Source organism: Nelusetta ayraudi, unplaced genomic scaffold, assembly GCF_046127955.1.
Source record: "Nelusetta ayraudi isolate G7.1 ecotype Tasmania unplaced genomic scaffold, CSIRO-AGI_Nayr_v1 ptg000003l, whole genome shotgun sequence".
In the NCBI taxonomy this organism is placed as follows: Eukaryota; Metazoa; Chordata; class Actinopteri; order Tetraodontiformes; family Monacanthidae; genus Nelusetta; species Nelusetta ayraudi.
In genome coordinates this window covers 3,486,887-3,501,988 of record NW_027466053.1, presented here as the reverse complement: position 1 = coordinate 3,501,988, position 15,102 = coordinate 3,486,887, and the positions used below count along the sequence as shown (strand labels likewise).

General features: G+C 39.7%; 1 protein-coding gene and 1 long non-coding RNA gene across 3 annotated transcripts in view; both read left to right on the top strand.

Annotated features, from left to right (window-relative positions):
- Nucleotides 1-15,102, top strand: part of LOC142890433 (NLR family CARD domain-containing protein 3-like) — a 38,745-nt gene that overhangs the window by 3,026 nt on the left and 20,617 nt on the right. The gene's annotated exons all lie outside the window — the stretch shown is intronic.
- On the top strand, nucleotides 439-4,364 carry LOC142890342 (uncharacterized). 2 transcript variants are annotated; one of them, XR_012927069.1, is made up of 11 exons: nucleotides 440-901; nucleotides 1,273-1,492; nucleotides 1,574-1,713; nucleotides 1,936-2,140; nucleotides 2,268-2,372; nucleotides 2,486-2,583; nucleotides 2,930-2,981; nucleotides 3,141-3,241; nucleotides 3,333-3,461; nucleotides 3,558-3,665; nucleotides 3,810-4,364. It is a non-coding gene; the product is annotated as an uncharacterized LOC142890342 (long non-coding RNA). The 2 variants fall into 2 exon arrangements; XR_012927067.1 differs by having other exon boundaries at nucleotides 439-1,492.

Here is a 15,102-nt window from a genome sequence, read left to right as displayed (position 1 = left end):
TATACGTATATATATATATGTATATATATATATATATATATATACGTATATATATATATATATATATATATATATATATATATGTATATATATATATATATATGTATATATATATGTATATGTATATATATATATATATATATATGTATATATATATATATATATATATATATATGTATATATATATATATATATGTATATGTATATATATATATATATATATATATATATATATATATATATATATATATACATATATATATACATATATATATATATATATATGTGTATGTATATATGTATATATAATTTATGTACAGAAACTATTTGGTCATACATTTTTTGCAATTCATAGTCATTCCTAGTGATGTTCTCTCTGACACGGGGCTTCGAACCACGCCCCACAACTGGGTAGGGTTTTTTTCGAGAGGCACCCAACTGCAGACCCATGGGCGCCGCCATTACTCGAACCCCCTGACTTCACACCGGAACTCCACGCCGGAAGTTAGTTAATCTTTTTTTTTTAATGTATTTTTTTAATAATTGCGCAAAACAGTACAAACAAAAACAAACAAAAAAACCCCAAGAGCAACAAAAACTATCGCCGGACATGGGCTCCGCAATAACTTCTATACCGTAACTCAAGACCGGAACAAGACCGGAAGTTAGTTGATCTTCTTTTTTTAAATATAGTTTTTAATAATTGCGCAAAACAGTACAAACAAAAACAAACAAATGAAAAACAATAGGAACAAAAACTATCCAACAAAAACTAAACTAGCGGTGCCATAACTTCCAAGCAGAAACTCACACCGGAAGTTCATTCTTCTTCGTAAAATGTTTTGTTTATTCGGCGTCCATCCCGATAGCAGCAGCATTGTTTACCAAGAGCGCGAGAATGGTAAGAAAAAAAGTTTGTTTTTTTTTAAATTACCACCAATGAGTGTGGCATGGTCACTAACATGCGATTCGTGCTATTTTCAATTGCGATGTTTCGAAGAATTCGTTACAGTGTTGTGTCGTCGTGAAGGTTTGGTCCAGGCTAACGTTATCTTAGCCAAAGAAAGTATGCTAATGGATTGTTTTGATACATTCAGGAATGTGGCAAAGTCGTATGCCAATTTTATACAGAGCTATTACCCTTTTTATGTATCAGGCACACCGATCACCCTCTTTAGGAAATTATTATATAAACACGATCATTTCCTTAACCATTATCTATCAGTCTGTCTGTCTGTCCCTCTGCCTATGTGTTTATATTCTTTCTTCCAGATTCACTCTTGTACGGAGGAAAGACTAAAGTGCACAAACGTGTCACCATCGGTCTTTGGGTGTCCTCTCTGCCCCAGTTTTTTTTTTATTTACCAAAAGCCCAAGTGTTTGTTTCCAAATGAAACAACTTGCAAGCTCTGTGACAACAATCCACAACTGGAGAACGCTGTTCGAATTACTAACAAAGCCACAGTTGTTGGCATGGAAGGATTAGTACAAAGTACGTTTAATAAGTGATTAAATTGATCATATCCAGTTTCATTTAAGATTTATATAATGTTTGTTTTTCTGTCTATTTCAGACATCTTTATCTACAATAGAAGATGACCGAAATGTGAGGTCGTGTACAGATACCAGGAGTGGACTGAGGGACTCCACAACTTCAATGACCGTGTCATCATCACACTGCAGCTATGTCTGTACTTGAGGCAAAATCTCCAGGTGTGTAAAACCACAAAACCTACATGATCTTGACACTCATGTTGCCAAAAAATGTATAGTTCTCATTACAGCCATTGCAGCCATGTACAGTTGTAAATGTTCTGGTACAGTAATAGTAGGGACTACTTTAATTAGTTTGAAATCCTAATGTTCTTAGTATGTTTATTATTCTAATTACTTTCTTGTTTCTCTTCTATTTTTTTTTTTTTTTTTTTACCAAAGAATCATGTTTCAGTGTCTCGAGTCATCAGTTGTCTTGAGACTCTGCTTGATGTCAAGTTTCCATCCAGTGACCTAATTTTTCAAGGATACTGCCATTTTGAAGCTCGTTGCGATACAAAGTACAAATACACTTGTGTCAATTGTGGCTTCTATCCTCCTGTGGTGGTGATGGACCTCCATAGAAAAGGAGTATTCAGTCTTGAGGGTATGAATCCAGTTCAGTTCCACCTATATACATACCTTGTTAAAAATTGGATTGTGATGACTAAAGATTTTTTAACACAATTATCTTTCATCTGAGAGTTTTTGTGTTTTGTGTTCATCAATTCCAGTGAGTGAGCTTAAACAACCGAGGGAAGACTATAATGGTGAACACGACATCGCTGCATTCTGGGAGTCTGTTGATCTTCACACCATCAGCCCAGGATTTTTTGATTGTAAGTCTGTCTAAAATATCTTATTAAAATTTAAAAAATCAAAACTGTGTGTTTGGGCTGTATGCTTCTTGTCAGAATTAATATCACTGACATCTCTTGTGTTTTCCTTGAAGCCCCTGCATTGAACCCATTTGTTGTACAACCAAGATATGACAACTGGGCACCTTAGATTGGAGGGGAGACTCGTAAAGGCGACACAGAGTTTGAGAAGGTGCCATTGCAGAGGTCCTCTTTTAACCCCCAGCTTGGTGATCTAACTGAGGACCGCTTAGTAGATGAACTGAAACATGTAGTTCCTCCTCCATGTATTCCTCTTCTTGTTACTGCACACAGTCAAAAAAATTGTGTCTATCAGCTTGTCTTGAACTCGGGAGAGCGGCAAAAAAAAAAAAAAAAAAATGTTGGCTTGTCCCTTTAAGAAAGTGACTCGGACTATGTTTAGTTTTTATAGATAAAACTTTGAGGAAAATTATTCATGCATTCCCAGGCACTGTATAAGGATGGCAATTTTATAGTATATGTGTGTTTAATTTCTAATGTGTCTCTCATTTGACTAGACTGCGTGGACGCTTTCAGCTGTGGATGCACAGAGATCGTTGAACGACCAAGGTACTACACCATTTACTATTTCAAGATCTGCACATAGTGTCACTATGTACTGTTCGTGTGAGCCCAAACTATTACCTGCCTTTATTTGTCAAGCCAAGTTCCTGATTTGCATGCACATTAATAAAGGTCATTACCAAATGGCATTTCCTGTTTTTGCAGCTGCTGGCAGTCTTCATTTTCCCATCATTGTTTTCTGCAGCATCATGGATGTGATTGAGAAGGGAGGGATTCTGCCAGTGTTTTCCAAGATACAGATTAAGGTAACTTTTGAATAGACTGTGCTTTAATTATTTACAGTGTCTCTTACTTTGGCAGATGATTATATGTTCACTTTTTACTCTCTGGTTTCAGAACTTACATGATGGGCTCATTAATGGTACCATCAGGTCAAACAGGATGTACCTGTGGAAGAATCCGTCCACATCCCTCAACCTGAAACAGTTCCTTAAATTAAGGACACTTAATTTAAGTGACCAGCGGGTAAATGCCAGTGCAGTCAGTCATGTGCATGTGTGTTAACAGAGATGTGACTTTAAAAAGGTGAATTTGTTTATTATGTACTTTTCTTTTCAATAGATTTTTGCACTATTGAAATTTATCGAGGAGGCCACAGGCCTGGGACAACAAATTAAGGGAGGCGATATCACACTCCTGGATTTTGTTTTTGATGTCATGCTTCCAGAGGTAAGAAGGTCAATCAAGTTTGCTTGGGAAATGGAAGGAAATTATTGGGTGGTCAATTTTATTTGTTTGGAAATCATTAAAGAAAATTGAGTGGAGCCTTTACAGCATCACAAGGTTTGATTGAATCATGTCACTGTGTTTCAGATCTTTATTGAAGTCTTCATTAATGACGGGATGACAAGGCTGAATGCCGAGAGGACATTGGCTCGTGGCAGCTTTTAAGCCTCCACTCTACAGCCACCCGCCACCGCAACGGCCCACTGAAGCCTGGAAGCGTTTTGTTTCTGGTCAATTTTCTTAATAAAGGCATTGTGCGAACTTCTAGTCAAATTATTATTGCCAGTATGACATGACATTGTTTTTATTACATTTTAGAAACAAAATAGAATGAACAGAAAACTGATAATGGTTAAATAGAATTATTTCATGCATATAATTACTAAATGGGATAATGAAGACCTCTCCAGAAGCAGGAAATACCTGTTCTGTTGCAGTGATGTCCGGGGCCATTGTTTTACTCAGAATGCTTGTCCCTGGAGATCCCTGGTGGATGAAAAATCAACCAGCAGGACTGAAGTCATTTTGCCAAGCTGCTTTTCTGTGCCTTTGAAAAAAACAGTATGTTGGGAGCTGTGTCTGTGCAGTGTTTGAATTTGTTGCAGAGGCAGATGAACACATCAGAAACCTAAAACAATTTTCCTCCCCAGCAGACTGCAGCATAAAACAATGCACATGCCACCTCAAACAAAACATCTTCAGCATTTTGCTACAGATGTCAAGAGATCTTGGCTTCCTTAAGAAAAAGAGGCAGCTCTGCCCTTATTTATTGAGTGTCTCTGTTTAGGTACCTCTTCAAATTATTATCCAGGTGTACACATGGATATTTATGACTTGGCAGCACCTTGAGGTCTTCCCCACTGGTACTCTGGCTGAAGAGGGGGCTTGGATCTGGAAGAAATCTATTATTATTTCCTTGGTCTTTGAGGTTTTTCAGTAGGACAGTTCTTGTGACTCCAGTCACTGAAGGCTTTGATCAGGTGCTTATATTCACATTGCTGCCCATTCCTGACACACTTCACAATAGCAAGGATTTACAGTGCCTTTATTTTTGCTATTGACCTAAATGAATAGTAACCATATGCTAATGTGAAAGTAAGTATGACATTTGTTTTGACCGTGCACGTTTGTTGCAACTGCAGCCTAATCAGAAAGTGCTCTGTTTATTTGGTTGTGTAAAGTCCCATTTTATTAATTTTCTGTTAGAACTTAGTGATTGTGAGCATTGAACTAAATTCTGAGTTTTATAGTAGCCTACAAATTTAATTTAAAATTACTTTTAACTTAACTTCGCTGAGTCTATAATTTGATTTTCTCTTATATTGAACCTGATTTTACCCTCTCTTTAAAAAAAAAAAAAGAAAAAAATGCATTAAAACCCTTTTTCTTACATTTGAGAATGATGTCCAACCGTATATTAAAACTATATGAAAATAATAGTAACATAAAAGCTATCAAGACCTTCTTCTATCTGCCTTCTACAATTATTTTTATTGTGCAAACCGTAAAAATAATTTCATGTATGCAACCCCCTGGTAATATTTTTTGTTGCTATTGTTTGTTTTTTTTTTTGGGGGGGGGGGGGGGTTGTACTGTTTTGCGCAATTATTAAAAAAAAATACATTAAAAAAAAAAAGATCAACTAACTTCCGGCGTGGAGTTCCGGTGTGGAGTCAAGGGGTTGGAGTAATGGCGGCGCTCATGGGTCTCCGGAGCTTGCTTCAAATCACGTGACTGATGACGTTTGAACCACTTCACTGCTTCATTCAGACTGAATCAGCTGGCTAGTTTGGAATGGACCGCATGAAGAGGAGCCGCCATCTACTTCGAGAGCACAGCCATATATATATATATATATATATATATATATATATATATATATATATATATATAATGAATCAATTTCTTCTTTTTATCCCATATTCACATATACTTTACCTCTTTACTACTATTATTTCTGACCCTAACATTTTCAGCAATGATTTTGGCAATGGTTTATTATTTATTTATTATTAATTATTTATTTAATGTTAGACAGGAACAAATTTCGTTTAAGATTAACAATATATCAAGGTAACCTTGATATATTGGTAGGGCGGAGCAAGAAGGAAAAGCAACACATGAAATGAAGTTCGTTTCAGTTTTATCTAGAAATAGATGCTTTATTAATCCCCCAGAGGGGGAAATTTGTGTTCAGTAGCCAACATACATAAAAGGACATACGAAAACACAGAGTCATAAAACAAAGTAAAAGTTACCAACGTTTAAATAAATAAAAGTGTACAAATACAGAAAATCTCAAGGCGCACACTTGCTATGGTCATTAACCTTTTGCATGTCTGCAGTACAACCAGTGCGCCAGCAGATGACCCCCACGTTCTTAATGAATGAAGCTTCGAGTAATGAACCAATTTTCAACACAATAGTCCAAAAGGGTTCAAAGCCTCATGAAGCCTCGTTTGGACATCACTAGTCATTCCCAACAGACATAACAGACACAAAAATTCAATGCATCACACGTGTGGTTCAGACACCGCTTTGCCTGTGATTGTACATTTGGCCAGTAGGTGGTTTTGTGTGCACATTAAGCTTCAAGAAACGAACCATTTCTCGAACCAGTTAGCTCAAGTGGTTCAATGCCTCATGAGGCTTCACCTCACCATCACTAGTTTACAGCCTCTCAGAACAAAAGGTTGGCTGGAGTCGCAAAGCAATTCGAGGTGATTTATTAACACAAAAATCGTGAACAAAAACTCAAACGTCGAAAAGGACAAAAGAAACCGGGAAAAAAGTTATGTAGCACATGGTTGTCACCTGCTTTGCAGCCTCTCTCTCCAAACTCCGGTGGGCCAGTGGCTTTTATCTGCCAAGCCCCTCCTCCTGGAGCCACCCACAAGAAAGAGGTCAAGCACAAAATGACAAATTAAAAGAGTATTTAAAGAAAAACAGAGGCTCTATTCATAGCTCTCACATTCAATAACATGCAAATGGAAGCTACTTCCTCCTCCTGAAAATAACCCCAGAATTAACCCACCACACAGTTAATTGGACAACGATTGGACCGCACATGGTACCTTCCACTAATTAGCACACCTGTGCAGATGGCTACTTCCTGCTACTATAAATGACGCTGCTACAGAGCAGCTCTTGTTCAGCCCTAGTGACCGGAGAGAAGAGAGACAGCAATTAGGCAAAAGTTGAAGTGCAGGCCATATGCCATTCTATTTATAAAACCTCTTGCGGGCCAAATAAAAATGCGGCCCGCGGGCCGTAGTTTGGACACCCCTGGTCTATACCTACTTACTACTTTAACAAAATCTATATGTGGATTTAATGTTGTAGAAATGTCTGAAATAATTATATATCATGTGTAGTAAGATATAGGAGCAAGTTTGAAATGTGATATTGGAAAAATATTGGACTGTTCAAAAGTTGTTACACTGTGAAAGACAGATCTGACCTTCTCATCTTTATTCACATGAAGCCATAGCACTCGGGACCAGGAAACAAATCCTTGATGTCATCTCGGGAAAGTGAAGGTAATAAGTCTTCTCCAATATTAGCAGCTGTAACACAGAAAAGTTAGAGTCAGGGACAAGCAACATCGGTTATCACTGAATTCCTTTGTATTTTGCAGACACTGAGTGACAATAGCTTAGCAGCTACACTTTAGCCCCCTTACTCAAACCTGCGGCCCACAACCTGGTTCCGCGGCCAGTCACTCGGAACACGCCCGGCCGACTCGCACCCCCGCTCCGATGAAACGCGCTCGCCCCCACCCCCCAGCTAAAAGTTTTAGCCCATTAGCTGCGAGGCCACGCCAATTAAGCTATTAAACACATTAACACCTGCACAAGTAACACTTTTAGCATACCTCTGAGTGTGGCGACTGTAACCTCGTCCAGTTTGTCCATCGTCAGCTCAGTCAGCGAGGAATATGAACGGAAAAAAGAGAGAAATGTGAAGTTTGCAACTTCGATGGACTCCAGCGGGGGGGGAAAATGCGCGGTCTGACCGGATCATGTTCTAAAAGGGTGCGGGGGTGGACGCTCTCACTAATTGTGTATTTTAATTTACACAAACTATATTTCTTTAAATACGTTTATATTATACTTTATTATTGTATTCAAGTCACATTTGTGCGATAATTGATTAATGGCAGGTCGTTTCTACCGGTACAAAAACACGGAAATATGGTACTTACCTTTATCACGTGACGCATCACCAGGTACTTCTTCAAGGTTGGGTCTGTCTAGTAGTTCCTGAAAACCGTGAGGATGATTTGGCACTGTGTTATGTTTTGTGTTTGTGGCTCTCACTCTTAAATTGTTGTTGAGCCATATAAATTCTGCTCATAGTCATATGCTGTGTCTCAATTGGTTAGCTGTGTCTCAATGGTTAGCTTGATACTATAAAAACGTCACTTCCGGGGTTGGCCAGCTGGAGGGAACGGCGGTGACGGAATGAGGAAATACGCCAAAGGCTAGACCGTCCCGAGTGGTGACCGGGGAGGCGGGGTTTGGTCCGTCCTTCTAGGCTGGGAAATCTAAGAACGCTTCTTTCAGACGGAGAACACTCGGTCTCAAGGGTGCAGAACCTGAATTGAGACACAGCACTAGTCCAGATTTCCGCATTGTTTGTGGAATTGATGGCTGCACCAAAGAGTATCGAGTCTACAACTCACTGTGGTATCACATTCGAAGAAACCACCACGAACACCTGGAAAGTGGCTCTAGCGAGTCGCGGAGAGGGAGGACAACAACGACCTCACGCCGAGAAGCCACATCAGCGGTGCGCAGTAACGCGTGGGAATACAGGTCAGCTGACAGGACGGTGGAAAACAGAGCGCGTCAAACGGGTGAAGCCATGGTGGAAAACGGAGTGCAGCCCTCAGTGTCCCCACAGCATTTTGGAACATTTGATCCTTGTACTCTGGCTTTGATAATGGCACCCGTACCTCCCCTGCTTTGCCCAACATGGTTGATGGTAACTCCAATGACACTTGTACTATTCCAGATGTGTCATGTCCCACTGACTCCTCTGCATCACATCAGACAGAGGTAAGTCTGCTGTTTTTTCAGTACTCAATTACAGTCAGCAAAGCCCCAACATCAATCTTTGTTTGTCTCACCATTAAAAAACAAACTTCAACTGGATTGTTATTTTTTTTAAGGATGACATGAGGTATAATACTCTGACCAGACAAGCTACTGCTATTATGTTGACTGCAAGAGAAAAACACCATCTTTCACAAGTCTGTTGCTTTATTGATGTTTAGGCCAAGCTTGGGAATGAGGTCAAAGGTGGTATGGGGGCTCTTGGTGTGCGGTCACTCACTTACTGAATGTTGCAGATCTGTGCTGGTGCCGTTCAAAATATTTTGCGATATTCATAATGGGAAAAATATGAACAATTTACAGTTACCTTATTAGACTGTAGTTTATAATGTAGCTGTCCATGAGATGGGACATGTTATAACGCTATCTGCTCTGGAGTTAGGATCATTTATTTAATGTTTTTAATTGACTTGAAATGCCTTATTAGCTGAAAGGCATCACTGCGTTGATGTCATCTTACCTGTGGTATCTCCAAGCGTACATTTTCCTGCTCCGTGGGCATGGTGTTAGAGTTTCCACAGGAGCACCCGTCAAAAGAAAAAAGTTGTAATTTCACCTGAATGGAAGTTGCCAACACAAGCAGAGTTGGACAAGACGTACGTTTTAGTTACAACAGTAACTATAGTTACAACAGTAACTGTAGTTATAAAAGTAACTAAAAAGGTTATTTCGTTACAAAAGTAACTTTAGTTACAAAAGTAACTAAAAAGTATGTTTTCGTTACAAAAGTAACTGTAGTTACAAAAGTCAATAAAACATACGTTTTCGTTACAAAAGTAACTGTAGTTACAAAAGTAACCAAAAAGTACGTTTTAGTTACAATAGTAGCTAAAAAGTATGTTTAAGTTACAAAAGTAACTAATATTTACATTTTCAATGAACTGATCCCTAAGCAGAGTGTCAGCATTGGGTATCCCACCTGCTGCATGTTGCTCAACCCGCGCCATCAAAGCCATTAGGGCTAAGGAGAACTCCTTGTAGGGTCTCCCCCTCCTGTTGGTGCCGGGAAAAGAAAGCTTGCTGTAGCGTGACATAAGACTGTCTGCATCCGTAGAGCTCGGTTAAAATGGCCAGAACCCGAGCTGGCTCTTCACCAGAGCGAAAACGAATCTCTTCCTTAGCCTCTCCCTCCAAATGATCAAAAATAAACAACGCCTGGTCTGCACCCGAAAGATGACGAGCCCGCGCACATGCCTGGACTTCCTCCACCCATTCTACAATGCCTATGCCGGAGCGACCATTAAACATGGGACACTTGCGGTCTCTGGGAACCACAACCAACCTCTCTGTAGCGGCAGCTGCAGGACCTGCAACCGGGGCAGAAGAGGCTGCAGTAGCCGCACGAGGGCCCCCCTGGGCAGCAGCACACTCCTGACGGAATCTCCTCCTCCATGGTCACCCACAAAAGAACGTCACAGGGGCTATTGAAATGTAAATGGTAGATTAAGCACTGCTGTCTTGGCTCTCTACATGAAACGGGGCGTGGTGTGAACCCAAATGCAGCACAAACAGCGTAGTAGAAATTGCAATGAGGGGGTAGGTGTTGGATCAGTAGCAGGCCCGAACCAACAAGGGCCAGGGAACAGGCAGACAGACACCAGAGACGCAGAGGCTGTAGACGTGGTCGGGGGCAGAAGGCTGGTCGGGTTGCCGGGGAGCTGGCGGTCGAGGCAGGTCGGGGACTGAAGGCTGGTCGGGTTGCTGGGAGGCAGGACGTCAGGGAAAAACGGGGTCGGAACCGAGAAGGCAGGAGGCAGATTACCAAGAGCGGAAGCGGGCAGGTCAGAACACCAGGGAAATCCTAGCTGGATCGGGTCAGGGACAGGCTCGGTCGACAACGGGCGGTCAGGCAGAGAACCGCTGGAAGGTCTTGCATGGGGACAAAGAACAATCTGGCAAAGAATGGGTGTGGAGCAGGAGCATATATACTGAGCTGATTGCAGATGAAGAGCAGCTGTGAGCACAGGTGAGTGGAGTGGCTGATGAGGTGGGAGTGGCTGGCATGCTGAATGGAAAAGTACTGTGACAATCATTGCAACACCTCAATTGCACATCAGGATATATTCTATTACTGTCTATCCTATTCTGAGTATTTGAGAACGCCCAAACAAATTGCCTCTATGTATGACGTTTGCAGTGAAAAATTCGCGTGAAAAATCAATTAAGTATTTAGCGAAGTATGATTGATTTAATGCGCTGAGACTTCATAGCGCCGGTCAAACAGCGGTTCAGAGTGAGGCGGACGACCGGTCCAAGATTTCTTGACAGCACCAATAGATGTTAGCGGCCGACGCGGGGTCTATTCATTTATTATGTCTATGGTCGCAACCCGATCTGAGTACCTGCTCGAAGTGAGTCGCGCATGCGCAGTTAATGCAGAAGTGGAATGCGCATGCGCGGATTTATCAGACGTTTTCCGACGTGTTCCTGATGTGAGTCTCGTGTCTGCACCAGAAGTAGAAGACAAGTTTCTATTATGAACGAACACTATGTCAATATTCCCCAATATTCCCCGATTTGATTTGATATATAGGTGTCGTGTGCGCACAATTTCAACTTTTTTTTTTATGTCCGTCGTATAAGGAATATAATCTTGCCAAATTGTGAGATAACATTCCCCGATTTATGACAGTTGATTTGTTGGCGTCGTGCACACAATTTTCTTATTTTTTTATTTTTATGTCCGTCATATAAGGAATGTAATCTCGCCAAATTGTGAGATAATATGATGTGTAGCCAAGATAGTCAGCTGAGCGATTGGAAGCATATTACTCGGTAAAGCTAAAATGTTCAGTTTTTCTAAAAGTAAATAACACAATATATGTCATACAACATAATATAATAAAAACAATATGTCATCACTCTTTGATAGAGATGTCCTGTTCATAACTTCTGTGAGGCCATATCTATTTTCAGCTATATAAAATACTTCTTATTATTATATTTTTTATCATAATAATTAAGATTAAGTAGATACATAGTTACACTTCAATAATTTTATTTGTATTTCTGCATGGGAAAAATGACCGAACCCAACAGTTAAGGAAATATGATCTGGATTTTTCAATTAATCAGTGCATCATTACTGACTATGGGTGGTATCTTCCTCTCCCAAAAAAACAAAACCTTTTATACAAGAGATTGAACAATAAAGTCTCCTTGCACTTGTTTTTCATAGCCCCATACAGTAACATGTAACCTCTGTCTAATTTAATGTAAATAATAAGTACTGTCATTATCTCAACAAGTGGCTGATAGGTAATATAAAGCTGTATGCAGTTAACTGTGTCTAGGTCATGCACACACACATACAGAGTAAGATGTTGGTGTTGTGATTTTGATGATATTCATCATTCCAAATCAGGGTGATGTATGGCATTTTAAATATAGAACATTCCTATCTGTTCATATTCATGAAAATACCAAAGTTGATCTGCGAATGTAGGTGACATGTGAGTTAGCCAAGGAGTTAGCAACATGAGGAGAGGGGGAGAGAGAGCAGAAGATGGCAGCTCTGTGACTTCAGGAACCAATTATTTTTTATTTTTCTCTTTTTAAATGCATTCGGTGTTCACAAGAAGATCTTCTGTGTCTCTGCACTGGCTCAGGAAGAGCTCCATGTCTTGCATTTTGGTGAAGCGGAACAGAAAGGACTCTTTCGCATCTTCATCCTGGTCTTCATGGAGAACTTGCAATGCGTGCTGTTGTTCGCATTCAGGGAAATTGAAAAAAAGGGGTTCCATTACCTGTCCCTTAAATAAAACGCGGTTTGAGCGGACCCAATCCACTGCCTTGCGCATGTCCTGTGTGATCCTTGGTTCCTCCTAAATATAAATAAAAGAATAAATAAATAAATAAAATTGTGTTGAAGTCCCATCTCCACGAAGTTGCTAATGCAATTCATTTGAGTTGAAAGTTTGTGGTTAAGGGATATGCACTTCTGTGAAAAAAAAATGTTAGTAGAGTAGTAGAGTACAGGCTGTACCTTCAAAGGTTTGGCATGGATGCGCTTCAGGGGAGTGCACAAGGGCTCCAATTCACCTGCCAGCAGGGCCTTTGCCTCCTCAGTCCAGAAAGCGAACCGCTGTCCATATCTGTAGGGTGATGAAAGGGTACCACATTTGATTTTAAACCAAAAAGAAGTGGATCAATTTTAAGCTAACAATAAATAATTGAATAATTAGAAATAACATACTGTCAAAAAATCAGACTGTCAATCACTGTGCTGGAAATCGAAATTACTTGTAATGGTCAGTGAAACTAAAAAAGGCAACAAGTGAATTATTTACGTCAAAGTCATGGCCTGTCTTTTCTGTCCAGGGACCCTGATAGATGTGATGTGCTATTTGCCTAAAAAATAAATAAATAAATAAATAAAATATGATTAAAACTGTTGTGGATAAAACAACAAAGTCTGAAAACCAAATCCTAAAGCCATAGAACAAGGCTTGACAAACCTGAAGCCATAGAACAAGGCTTAAAAATCCTGAAGCCATAGAACAAGGCCTATATCCAAACCTGAAGCCATAGAACAAGGCTTTAATCCAAATCTTAAGCCATAGAGCAAGGCACTAAGTTACTAAAAAGGTACATGCACGTCAACTGCTTATGTATGGACCTAAATATGTTACGGTAGGTCTCATCCCCAAAACCACCAGGGAGAAGCGAGTTTCTTTCATGTACTTGTGACACCTGAAAGACATATTTTCATAAGACCAAACAACCCACATTGAGGTGTAAAGCTTGTTAAACAGAAAGGACAAAATTTCAATGTTTCTGGATGTTTAAAATGTTCACTCAACACAAAGCAGCTAATGATCTGGTCGATCTGCTTGTCTACTCCAAGAAGGAAAAACAATTAAATCCTTTTTGGCCACATTGTCCTGTTTTGGGGGGGATTAACACCACACACACACACACACACACACACACACACACACACACACACACACACACACATTTATATACAGTATATATCTACACAAATGGAATTTAATGTATTCACAATGGTGACTGTTAAACAGCTAAAATTAGAACATAATTACCAGGAGACTAGCCAGGGGATCAGCACCATGCTTCCAAGTTGGAATAACAAACATGTCCATGATATGGACATCTTTACCCTATTCCACGAGAAAATATGATATTTTGTGAAAAAAATAATATAACAAATACATACAACATATAGAATAACAGTATTACACGTCTCTGGGCAGCCTCCAACACCATTTGTAGGCAGATATTTCCAATCTTAAAGAAAACAACAGGCCAGAAATTATATAAAAGGCAAGAAAGGGTTGTTTTTTTTAAATACTTTTTTTTTTTTAACTGGGTCGATAGAAAGGGTGCAACAACAGGAAAATACTCACAGTTGACTCCATGGAATTATTTAGACCTAAAGACCAGAAGTCTTCTCGGAGGAGGCAGACTTTCCCCTCCTTTAAAATTACCTCTTGTGCAGGACGAGTGGTGTCCAGGACATAATTAATCTGGAATACAATTCAGAGTTATCCTTGTGCAAATAGTAACAGCAACAGGAAACATACCAATAATTAAAATATTGAAATGAATAAACTCTTCATTGTAGCACACTTGCCAGTGCATCCTGTACAGGACCAGGGTCTTTGGCCCACATGTTTTTCCCCACCAAATCATAATTATGGTCCTCTAAGGGCTGACAGGACACGTACGAATGGTCATGTGTGATGGCCACCTTATGACATCCATGACCTGCAAACACAGACACACACAAAAATAAAAAAAATCAGGAAGAGTAATATATTTACATTCAGTTTCTGGTACATTTTTTTGTACCTGTTCCGTTAAGCCACAATTAATGCCTGATTGTCACTTTTTTAAGACTGTATAATTCTTTTAAAATTCAGCCAACTAAATGCATTACCGATCAGGTTGATCATGCTTTACCTTCTGGCCGATGATATGGCCTTAGCCAAGCCAATGTTATATAGCACCTAAAAGAAAACACAGATTCGCTCACACTAGAAATTCATTTCACAAATTCACAAAAAAACAAAACACGAAAAGTGCTATTTTCAAAATGTGGCAAATTGTGTGTATGCCAGACAACCAGAAAGAAGAACAAAAGCCACACTCCTCCAGTAGGTACAGTATTTAAATAAAAGTTTACTGACCTTTTTATTCAGCTCCACCATGCTCTCTAGAACAGTGTCAATGTTCTCCTCCGGATTGGCAACTTCATACTGCGTCAATGGGCACGCATTATTCACCTCAGGGAATAGTGG